The 11,270-nt window shown below is 57.3% G+C and overlaps 2 protein-coding genes across 3 annotated transcripts in view; one reads left to right on the forward strand and one right to left on the reverse strand.

Moving 5' to 3' along the window:
• Positions 1–3,602, reverse strand: part of LOC113203618 (uncharacterized) — a 9,283-nt gene extending 5,681 nt beyond the window's left edge. The window contains exon 1 of the mRNA XM_026418387.2: positions 2,914–3,602. The gene's annotated coding sequence lies outside the window, so the exon portion shown is untranslated. The remainder of the gene's footprint in view (positions 1–2,913) is intronic.
• LOC113203617 (uncharacterized) overlaps positions 1–11,270 on the forward strand; it is a 40,527-nt gene that overhangs the window by 17,458 nt on the left and 11,799 nt on the right. The gene's annotated exons all lie outside the window — the stretch shown is intronic.

Consider the following 11,270-nt stretch of genomic DNA (forward strand, 5'->3'; position numbering starts at 1 on the left):
TATGCAACCAGCCGGCAGATGTGTCGGGCGGGTTTGCCTATCACTAAGGCCCTAATGGCCGCTAGAACCTCCTGCAAAATACTGTTTATTATGAAATTTTGCTTTTGCGGTGAGGTTTTGCAGTGTACGTTTTGCTGTGACTGCTCCAAATCCAAGTCAAGGTGACGCGCGTCGCTGCATCTGCTTCTGCTTGAGCACATGCACGTAACCTTCTGACTCTTTCGAGGTTGCAGGTTGACACTCTTAGACTCTGAGACGCCGTAAATACGTATTGCAGTCAGAACGCTGAATTTCTTCTCAGTAACTGGAGTTTATTTTATTTAAACGAAGCTAAGCAATCAAAAGTTTTGCACTAATCCCTCTGCATTGATTTGAACCACTTTTATCCACTCATTTGTACGAAATCATGCAACTTAGCAGAACGTTTCCTCCAAAATATAAAAGTAGGGTGGAGTGTTGGCGCAAGGCAAGACGCACAGCACTCACGAAATTATGTCTTGTTTCGCCTAAGCCCCCTACTGCGCCCTCTCCCTCTTTCTCCAGTGAAATATCGCACGGTGCCGAGGGAGTCTTTGCGTGTCTTTCTCTCTCGCTCCTTATTCCTTTGCGAACGCGCGACTCGGCTCTCGCACGGCCCATGACACGACATGATATGGGGCCTGCCGCGGCCTCAGCCCGGCGCCAAATAACTCGACACAATGGTGAGGCAATAGACTCGCATACGCCGCAGCCCGCCGGAACGCGCTTGGAAGGTCGCAGTCAGCCCCCGCAACGTACCGGCAACCTACCGGCAACCTACCGGCAACCTACCGGCAACTTGCTAGCAACCTACCGGCAACCAAACCGGCAATCCGCTAGCAGCACCACCCTGCGGTCGGCGCCCCACCCGGCCCGGATGACTTGTCAATCTAATCATCACGGTGCAGCAATGCAATGCAGCACTTCACGGCTCGACGGGTGTTTTTCCTATATTTCTACCGGCTGCCATTTCTGCCGCGTTTCTTCTAGAGGTTTGCAAAACGGCTGCAGCTTCCTTAACTTTGCAACTTAGCACTGCGTCGGCCCTAAATTTATTTTTTTCAAGTTACGTTTCAGACTTCGACTTAGAACTCAGATAAAGTTCAAGAAAAATGAGAGAAATTTAAAACTTTTATGAGACAAACGAGAATGTTAATATACAGTTGACGCGTCTGGTTTTTCATTCATTTCAATTACTGCGCTTGTTTTGCTTCTTTTTTTTTTCTTCTTTTTTTCTCCCTCTCACTCGAGCCGTCTACTTTGCGCCCCAGTCGGTAGTCATAGTCAGTGGTGTGAACAGTGGTGTCTAGTGTTGCGTCCTAGCCCGGTGTGCGCCCATTAGCAGAGTGACTCAACGAGAGAGGGAGGGAGCAGGGAGAGAGAGAAAGAGAGAGAGAGGAGGCGGGTGCAGCGAGTTGCTAGAGAGAGAGAGAGAAAGAGAGACGATCACCTCTAGAGATACGCACGGGCGTGTGTTTACGAGCCGCGATGCCAAACCCATTGATTCGATAAGGCGCCATTGACTCCCGCTGCTTTTAGTGCCGCTTTAGAGCCTCTGCGACCAGCAAGGCGACCCGCACGGAGGCGCTGGACGCCCATGTCGCTGTGGGCTGGGCGCGGCGATGCACTCGTGTACCGGCCGGTGGTGCCAGAGGAGGGCCGGCGCCTCGCCGCGGCTTGACCGGAACCTCCGGCTGGGATGAGCTCTCGGCGATCGAACGACGACCATTAAAATGGACTTCCCTCGTTGCCTTTTTGTTTGTTTGTTTGTACAACGAAAAGCGACAGGGGAACCATACACGATGTTTTTATATCTTTTCACCTGGCGTTCGGGGTGACAGTCGCTGCTCAGTCGGGTTGGAATCAAGTGTACTTTATTTTTATCGTTTAAAAGAACGGGCGTTGATTTTCATCTCCTGTATAGGCACAGCGCTCCGTGCTCTGCGCAGAGTCTCACATAAGAGAACACACAAGCTGTTACTGTCGGGGCTGGGGCGTCCGCAGAGGGCGGCGTGTATGGCGGGGTGGGGTGGGCATGCAATATGGGTGCAGAACGCCTAGGCAACGCCTATCGCCGCTGTTCGCCGCGGCCGCCTCCGCCGCACCGCGCCCACCTCGTGCTCGACGCGTTAATATGTATTTGTGACGCAAGTCCAGGCGACACATCATGAGCTCCGCCCCGCCCCGCCCCGCCCGACCTTTTCTTATGGCAATGAGGTCAATTCTCTTATGCATTGCTTCCCGCTGCCGCTCTGCCCGGCTCTGCCCCGTGTGTCGCAGCCGTGGCGCCGGTGGTCGGCCGGCTGAGCAGCAGCCGCATCGCATTGTAATGAAGTAGAAGGACGAGTAGAGGAGCCTCGAGGCAAGCGATGACACTTATGAGTGTTGGCAGGTTTATTTTTTCCTCTACCCGTCTTTACCTTTCCTCAGCAGCTCCTTTTCATTTTCCCATCTAATTTTAACACTCGTTGATCATTAAGGGCGCACAGCCAATGCATATAATTTTAAACGAATTCAAAATTAGTGGTTTTGTTTTAATCTTAATTTTTCTCACTGAAATTTTTTAGATATTTTTTTCAATGCTGTATTTTTTTAAATTTTATTTCATCTGTGCCCTTTGATACTGGTACAGCACTGAAATATTGAAGCATGTTTATTTGCTCGTCTTCTTAACTAGCAAAGAAACAACTCGCATACGGCGTGGCGTACATTAGTCAATGGCTGGATTATCCTGTATACATATTACCGCATTTTACACTTGTCTCGTATCCGGTTGGTTCCACTTGTTGCATTATATTTTTGTTAATACGCGGCTCACTTTTATGCCGCTGGCACGTGCCACCACACTTCCTGTCACACTTCCTGTGCGGTGCAAATGCGAGACGCTATACTTACGGAGTGATGTTGGGCGCAGAGAGCGGCGGCTGGGGCCGGCTGGGGCCGCCCTGCCCTACGTAGTCCTGGCTGGGCGCCGGCGCCGCTGCAGTCCGCGCCGCTGATGTAACCCTTATGTCAGGGACTGTACACCGCGGCGGCGGTCCGCGCACCGTGTGCACACCCCCGCGTCCAGCAGGGGAAGGGCCGGCGGGCGTGGTCACGGCACCCGCGGTCACTCGCGGCACCCGCGGTCACTCGCGGTCACTCGCGGTCACTCGCGGTCACTCGCGGTCACTCGCGGTCACTCGCGGTCACGCGGTCACCCGTGGTCACTGACGCGTCTCCAAGTCCCCGGCGGAGGCCGCGGCTGCCTCATGGTGGGGGAGGCAGCGGTGTGGCATCACTCGTCATTCACTTGAGGCACGTCGTCGTCATCATCATCACTCACGTATCCGCGGTCGCACTCACTCACACACTCACTGCTCACTGTCGCACTCATTCACGTACACGGACACCCGCGACACTCAGCTAATCTCCATGTCGACGCTGACGCTATACACACGACTCGAGACGCGTGCGTGACGCGTGCGTGACGCGTGCGTGACCGGGCGCGTGTTCGCGACGCTGTGCGGTGCGTTTGCCTCGCGCGCCCCGCCTGGCGCGTCCGGCCCGGCTGTGAGTCGGGGAAGGACTGAGCGGAGCGCGCCGGCCGCGCGCCGGGCCCAGAGAGGCCGGGCCCCGGTGCTGCACCAGCACCCCTCCCCCCACCTCCCGCAACCCCCGTCCTCCTCCTCCTTCTCCCCCGCCTCACGAATCGCGAGTTACGCCCCTGCCGCCTCCTTCCGCCGCTCCTCCCCCGCGCGCCGCGTCGGCCCCTTCAAGGTCGCCGTCGTCGTCGTGCTGTTGCCGCGCCTCTGGGCTGTCAAAAGAAAGAGTGCAGTGCGCGTTATTTTAGTGGGCCGGTGGAAACAAAGCAATAAAAAACGGGAGGTGAAAAAAAAACCACACCGTTAATTGCAGCAGGAGCCCCCATACCGTGTTCTACTAGTGTTTCACTGCACTTGCACGCGACGCGAGCGGCAGACTAGTGTGGCGGCGTGGAAGCGCGTGTAAGTACTCTCGTGGCCTTTAATATATGCGATCGCGCCCCGCTATTTGCGACGAGCAAAAAAATAAATAAAAAAATAAACAACCGACGACAAGCTCTGCTATTACATACCTCGGGGAAAGGTCGCCTGCAGCTGTAGGTATAAAAATCCATACACTCGATGATGATGTTGATGCAGGGGGTTTCTTTTTCATGTCGCGTTTCGCACGTTGGTGTGACTTGTGCGCCCCCTTTGAGGACGTCGTCGTCGTTATTAAGTCGAGTGCGGCTCGGACCATGGCCGTTGTTGCGAGAGTGTCCGGTGGGCCGGTGATTGGGGGCGCCTCACCGAGTCGTTTGGTGAGCCGACAGAACCGATCCCAGCCCAGCGAGCGGCAGCGGCGCACGCTTTTGCATCCGTTTGCATCAGCCCCTTGTCCTCGTCAGTGGTGCCGGAGCCCTCGTAGCGCCCCAACTGGGTCAGCCCAGCTCAGTGCAGCCCTGACATTTCCAATAGGGACGCCTCCTCTGTGCGCCGCCAGTCTCATCCGCTGGCACGCTGGCCCCGTGCTGGCGCACCCCCGCTCTGCTGTGCGCGTCCCATCTCCTGTAGTGTTGTCGTGTTTTTGCTGGGTTTCGCTGTGAGACGTCCTCGTCGTGTGAGCTGACAAAGATTCTGTCGGGGAGGATTAACGTGGTGCCATTGGTACTTCGAGCCACTCCTCTTCCGCCTTGACGGTTTTGTCTATGTATGACTAACTCAGGCCCCCGCTCCTGCTCCCCCCTTTTCTCCGGCCTCCAGTCGAGCGCTCATATCTGTCCCGCGCCATCTCGGCCACCAGGCTATGTACTTTACTTAACAGAACCGTGTTTTGGTCGGGCACAGCGCGGCTTTATCCGAAAGTAAAAGTGCTCGTTCGCCGATACAACTCTTTTGTCCCCGTTCCTCGGAAATATCATCTTCTCGGGACAACAAGCCGAGGGCGCCCAGCCCAGGCCCAGCCCAGGCCCAGCCCATACCACCAACCACACCAACATCATTTTCTCGCATGGCGAGGCTTGTATGAGTGGGTCCAATCGGCTGAGAATGAGGCAGGGAAACCCGTTGACCATTCACGGCCCGGTCTCCGCGGCCCCGGCACCGAGCCCTGCATGCCCGCTTGCCCTGACATCTTTTAATTTTGCAATAAAATTACAACATGCTTTGAAATTGTTAACGCTCTTACAGAACATAGTTTTAACGTCTAAAAAATATTTTCCTAGATTTACAACATGTTGTAATATGCGATTTAAATAATATGATGTAAGTTTACGGCAATAAATTCCACGTTGAAACATAGTGCTTATGATTGCAAAATGAGTGGAGCTAATGATAATACTTGTAATGCATTGTAATTCCTTCGTAGATTCACTCAAAATTGAGTTTACTCATCCATCCGCAAGTCACAAAAAAACGCCCTTTTTAATCAAGCCGTCTTTATTATTCTGTCTCTTATTTTCTTGGTCTTTTCTGCTGCACCGATTCCTGTTTCCCTGTTAATGGCGCACCCTGCACTCGCCGTACACTCGCCGCCAGAGAGAGCAATAGCCACGGTGTCCCGCGCCGCCCTTGCAATGCTATGCCGCTCCGGGTCGTTACTCGTTAGTGGTCCATATCTCCATGCCGGACGCGCGGAGGCTGGAGGCGCTGCTGCTGCTGCTGGACGCGTGTGTGCGGCTGACGGCCCGGGCACTTTGCCTGGCTCGGAGCTCTGCTGCGGTGCCTTAGTGGAGGAGCGAGCGGTGACAATCAGCGGACAATGGTCTGCTGGTCAGCCGGCCGGGCGGGCATCGAGGCGTGTGATCGGCGGCGGGTCGTGGCGTGGCGGCTGCACGGCCGGCGCCTTTTCTTTCTGCTGCTGGGTGGCGCTGCAAACAGGATGAATGGATTCAGCTCCCGTCCCGCTGCCGCTGCCGCGCGGCGGTTCATTTTGCAGTGCAGCCCCGCGGGGCTTGCAGAGATGATCTCGATTCCGCCGCGCCCCGCCCCGCCCCGCCCCCGCTGGCGCTCGCCGTGGGGCGCCCCGCGTGCTGCCGTGTCGCGTTATACAATTGGATGGCCCGCTTGGGCTTGGAGTGCACCCCCTCCCCCTCCTCCTCCTCCCCCGTCGTCCTCCTGCTTTGCTCCCTCTGTCTGTGGGCGACGCGGACTAACCGCGGCCGCGGGCCCCGCGCGGTACTCCGCGGCCAGCAGCAGCAGATTTAATCTTGACGCGCGGCGGGGTCCCGTAGCTGCAGCCGCTACCGCTGCAACTTCTTCTAGGGCTCTGCTGCCCACGGGAGATTTTTTTTCCCTCTTCTTCTTCTAGTGGCGCAGGGCAGGGCCGCCGCCGCACCGCCACCACCACCACCGTTCGTTTGCACCGCGAGGGGGGCGCGGAGGGAAGCAGTACCAAAGCGCCGTGGCCTCGTTGCGCAACCTGAATTCATATCCGGACCTCATCATTCTGTCACCGCTCCACTCCGCGGCGGTGCGGCTCCGCGGCGGTGCGGCTCCGCGACTGCGCGTACGCTCGACGGGTTCATTCAGAGCGCACAGCGCGCCGCCGCCGTGCGGCAAAAGTCTCACGTCCCTTATAATACGTGTTTAGAGCCTTTAATGACGGATTTGTATCCCGTGTGCGTGCCCATGTGCGCGTGTAGACTATATACAGCTTTGTGATTCGACTTGCTTTATTTCACCTTTGAAACTGTTGTTTTCCAAAATGTTCCCTGAAGACAACACCGATTAGACAGGTAAAATCTCTGCCATTTTCAAAGAAACGTCATGGCCGTCACACATGACTGATGAACGATTTAGTCTCGTTGAAGCCTGTGAAGCTGAAGCCACCCTTTCATTTGTTTTCACCAGCCAGAAGCCAATCAGATCACCCAAAACAAATGACGGGGTGGCTTCAGCTTCACTGGCTTCAACGAGACTAAATCCATCATGATAAGCGAAAGAGTCATTATCCACTGCGACGTTGTTAGTTTGTCAAATTCCCAATAGGGTGGCGACTACAAAATCACATTGTGCAATGTGTTGTGCATGGCTGATTACACGCGCAGCTGATTTACGGCATGACACGTGTACTTGCATCTGTGTTATGTTGTGTTTGCGTGCGTACTACATCATGACGCCATACACTCGCGAGCCGAGAGGTCACCGGCCGCATACTCTGTGCACCCCATCGCACATTGTCTCCTCCGTGTGCACGTGTGTATGTGCCTGTGTGTGTGTGTGTCAGTGCGCGTGTAGACGGTGGGGGGAGTTATGACGTTATGATTGATTTCTCCGTGGGGTCATTACATCGCTGTCGGCGCCCCCCTCTCCCCTCCAGCTCGTGGTCCCATGTGATTGCCCACCACTACTACTCCCGCGGCCGGTCCGTCTGCGAGGGGCTCGCGGAGGAGCACAGATAGCATCCGTCGTGACTGCGTGACCGGACTGTGACCACGCGGCGTGACCGGATGACTGTGACAACAGCGTGACCAGGACCGTGACCACGGCGGCGGCCACGATATCGACACCTCAGGGGACGCTGCGGCCCGCGCGCGTGTGGAGATGTGTGAGATAGACGAGGAGTCACTTCCACGACGCCACTTTACGGCGCACCCCACCGCGCCCCACCCCGCCCCACCCCGCTTCTAGGCGGCGACACGGGCCGGAGTGGCTTCCTGCCGACACCTCCCGTGTAGCCGGCGCTAAATTCACGACTTGTTTTGGCAACAAGAGGCCGTGCCGGATCGGAACCTCCGCGCGGCGCGGCGGGGACTCGATCGGACTCTTATTGGGTTGGAGTCAGCCGGTTAGCAGCAGTTAGCAGGGAAAAAGACTGGGGAGGAGGAACCGAAACGGGCTCGCCAGGAGGAGTTTCTTTTACACAATCGAGGCGTTTTTAATGGGATGCAGTTTGTTACATGGGCGACGACGTGGTGGTGCTTCTTCGCCCCGATCGCCGTTGTGACTCCTCTCTTCACTCTTTCGCGAAACGAATTTCCCCGACCACAGCAGTAAAGGGGCGGCGGTGCGACGGCGAGCACGGCGACAAGGGCGGTATGGCCTTCATGTCCCCGACGCGGACCTCGGCCGAGGTGAGACCGGGTGGGCCTGGCGGGCGGCCTTGGGCTTGGCGTCCTGCGGCGGGGCGGGCGTCTGTCTGGGAAGCCCCACCCCGCCGCGCCCCACCCTGCTCGCCCCGCACCACCCCGCCACGCTCCGCTTTAGAGGGGGGCCTCCTCCTGGCCTCGGGGGCCTGCCCCGGGAGCAGATGAGTCGCCCGGCCGGCGCGCAAGCTCAACCGACTGCCATTCCTGCAGAGGAAGCGGCCGGAATGGCCATAAAGAGGCAGTCAGTCTGCCGGGCGGGGCGGGGCGGGCGGTCGCAAAGCGGTCGCAGAGCGGTCGTAACCGAGTCGCGGTTACCAGCCCGCGCGCGCGCGCACAACCCAAACCTGGCGGCCAAGGCAAAGCGAAAAAACAAAATTAAAAATAAAAATTAAGAAATAAAGCAGCATAGGAGGTCTGCAGTGCCAGCGGGTAGACATGGTCAGGGGAAGGACCAGCACGCTCGCGTTTTGGCGCGTCGCCTGGCCCCGCCCCGCCTCACCCCGCCCCCTCCCGCCGGGCCACGTCCTGTCACGCAACCACTCTGTCCCATCCGAACCGGTGGGGACTCAAACGCACGGCCACACTGAAGCGCTAGAAGTTGTGTGTACTGCAGGGCACTTGGCACCTGCTTTAAGACAGTCTCGAGACTGTCTCTATCAGAAAGAAAACTGCCCGCCCTTTCTCGCTGTTTTTATATTTTTGCCCGCCCCCCTCAATTTTTGTATTTTCCTTTTGGAATTATTTGAAAACAGTGTGGTGATGTCTCCCAAATATTAAGTGGCTCGCCGTTGCACCGCGCGGTCCGGCGCGGCCGCCGCGGCGAGAGATCTCTCCTATTATCATGTCTATGGCGTCCAACGCGGCAGTCCTAAAGTGAATACCCTCTCGGAAATTCAAATTGAGAAAATAAACAGTTTCTCGGTACGTGTGGCGTGGCCGCGTACTGGGCTCGTCATTGTCCGACACGTGCGCTGTGCTGTGCCCCCCCTCCCCCCTCTCCCTTCTTCAGACACGTGTCCTTCCCCCTTCCCTCCTCCTCGGCACCCTTTGAACAAAACCAGGCATGGGCTGCTTACAGATGCGCTGATCAAAAGCTATTGAAGGCCTCGCTGCACCGCGTCGCGCGCACGCGTTTTGGACCCCCCGGAGACAGACAGACAGACATTGTTTGGTCTTTCCGGAGAGCGTTGTGTGAGTCGGAGGAGGGAGGGGCTCTCAGCCTTTTAGATCACTATTGTAATGCAATGCAACGACTGGGCGTGTATTGGAAACTCTTGCAAAAAACTGTAACATATGTTTGTTTGATAGTCGTATTTTAACTTGAGAAACTTCTAATTCTAATACAATGAGAGCGTTTTCTGAGAGCCAAGCCCTTGGAGTTCCAGCTTCCAGAAGATTAGCGTCTTGCGAGAGCCAGCCTCTAGGAGTTAGCTGCTGGAGAGTTAGCTGCTGGAGAGCGTGCGTGTGGACTGCAGGAGGGGCTCGAGTCGGGCTGGAGTGCACGGTGGCGGACATAACGTCTCGGCCATCTACGAGGCCCGGGCCCGGGCCGGCAGCTGGAGGCCAAGCTGACGCCCCGCTCCTCACCTCACACCGCCACCACCACCCCGCTGCTGCACTTGGCAGCCGCCTTGCGGTTTGGAAAGCGCTTTTGCTTTTGTTTCCGGGAGTCAAATGCGCGTAGTGTCGGGGGCTAGCTCTGTGCTGTGCGGCTCTCTGTAGCGCCCGGCAGCAGCAGCCCGCCCCGCCCCGCCCCGCCACGCCCCTCACTGCGGATGTGTATCGGTTTGATTAGGAGAGCCGCGACCGGAGCGCGCTCTTGCTCTCCTCTGCTCTCCTCGCTCATGCTCGCTCTCCCAACGCTTACCTTTACTCGTCCATCGACCCGGCGAAAACTCGGCACCGCCGGCCGTGCAGAGAGCGCTCTGCTGCGATGGGTGTGGTCCGGCCGCTAACTAACCGGCGAGGCCTATTATACCCGGCCAAGAGCAGCGGCGGCCGGCGGGCGCGGTCATTTGGGCAAAGAGGCCTGCTTGATTCGTGAGGTCTGTTGGAGTTGGGCCCCTTCGGGAGTGGGCCCGGCAGGACCATCTGGGGGTCCATTGCGCGCCGTGTTTGCATGTCGGGTAATGACCCTATCGTGAAGGGAAGGGAGGGGCTTTCTCCGTAAAGAAGTTTGGGCCCATACTCTTACGCCTTCCTACTATCCCCCCGCTCACGCGCCCGCTCCCCTCCTCGTCCCTCTGGCCCTCTCTCTCTGTCTCGTTCTCTCTCTATCTCTCTCTTCCTGGTGCTACGCAGTTGCTACGGTCCGCCGGATCCCCATCCCATCCCCGCGTATGGATTTATGGCCACGTAATGGACACTATGCAACGCATTGCGGACGGATGAAGTGAACTTCAAGGAGGATTTTACGGTCCTTGGCGCCCTTTCAGTCGGCTCTCGCTCTCGTCGCGGCCCGAGTGAAACTGAAACCATTCTCTTCGTTTTTACCCCTACCACCGCCGCCGTCGCCGCCGCCCTGCGGTCACACTAGGTCGCGATAAAAATTGAGGGCTCGCACGGAAGAGAAATTTCTTGCAATAAGGGCTTGGCGGCCGTGGGCCGTGCACTCCGAAGCTGCGCGCGTAAGTCGGACTGACTCATCGTTGTGTTTAATTTTCCGAGTTGTCGTCTATATCGCAGTGTACCGAAGGATAATTGATTTCTAAAGGCCCCACAGTCGCGCGCCCCGGACGACTCGTGTGACTGATGACCGCCGGGCGGGACGGGACGTGGTGGCGGTGGCACCTCGCCGGCAGCGGCGCTTCTAGCGAGAGAGAGAGAAGAAACAAACGGACGACACGGGAAAAAAAAAACATTTGGAAAGAAAAAGCGCGTTCTGCTGGAAAGAAAAAATATATAACAGCCGCGGCCGCCGGTGCAAATATAGATAAAAATCGTGTGTGCACGTGCGGGCCACACCACGTGCACCTCGCGTGTGTGCACGTGCAGTGGTGTGCACGTGTGTGAGTGAGTGAGTGGCCAGGCCGGCCCGGGAGGAGACTTTCCTTCCTCACGATGTATCGCGATGTATCGGCCGGCGCGGTCCACTAGTGTCCAATGCATCAGGGCGCCGTGCGGTGCTGCGCTGCGCTTCTCACCCCCGCCCTGTGCCCCC

This window comes from Frankliniella occidentalis, unplaced genomic scaffold (genome assembly GCF_000697945.3).
Source record: "Frankliniella occidentalis isolate FOCC.00 unplaced genomic scaffold, Focc_3.1 Scaffold4, whole genome shotgun sequence".
NCBI classification, from domain to species: Eukaryota; Metazoa; Arthropoda; class Insecta; order Thysanoptera; family Thripidae; genus Frankliniella; species Frankliniella occidentalis.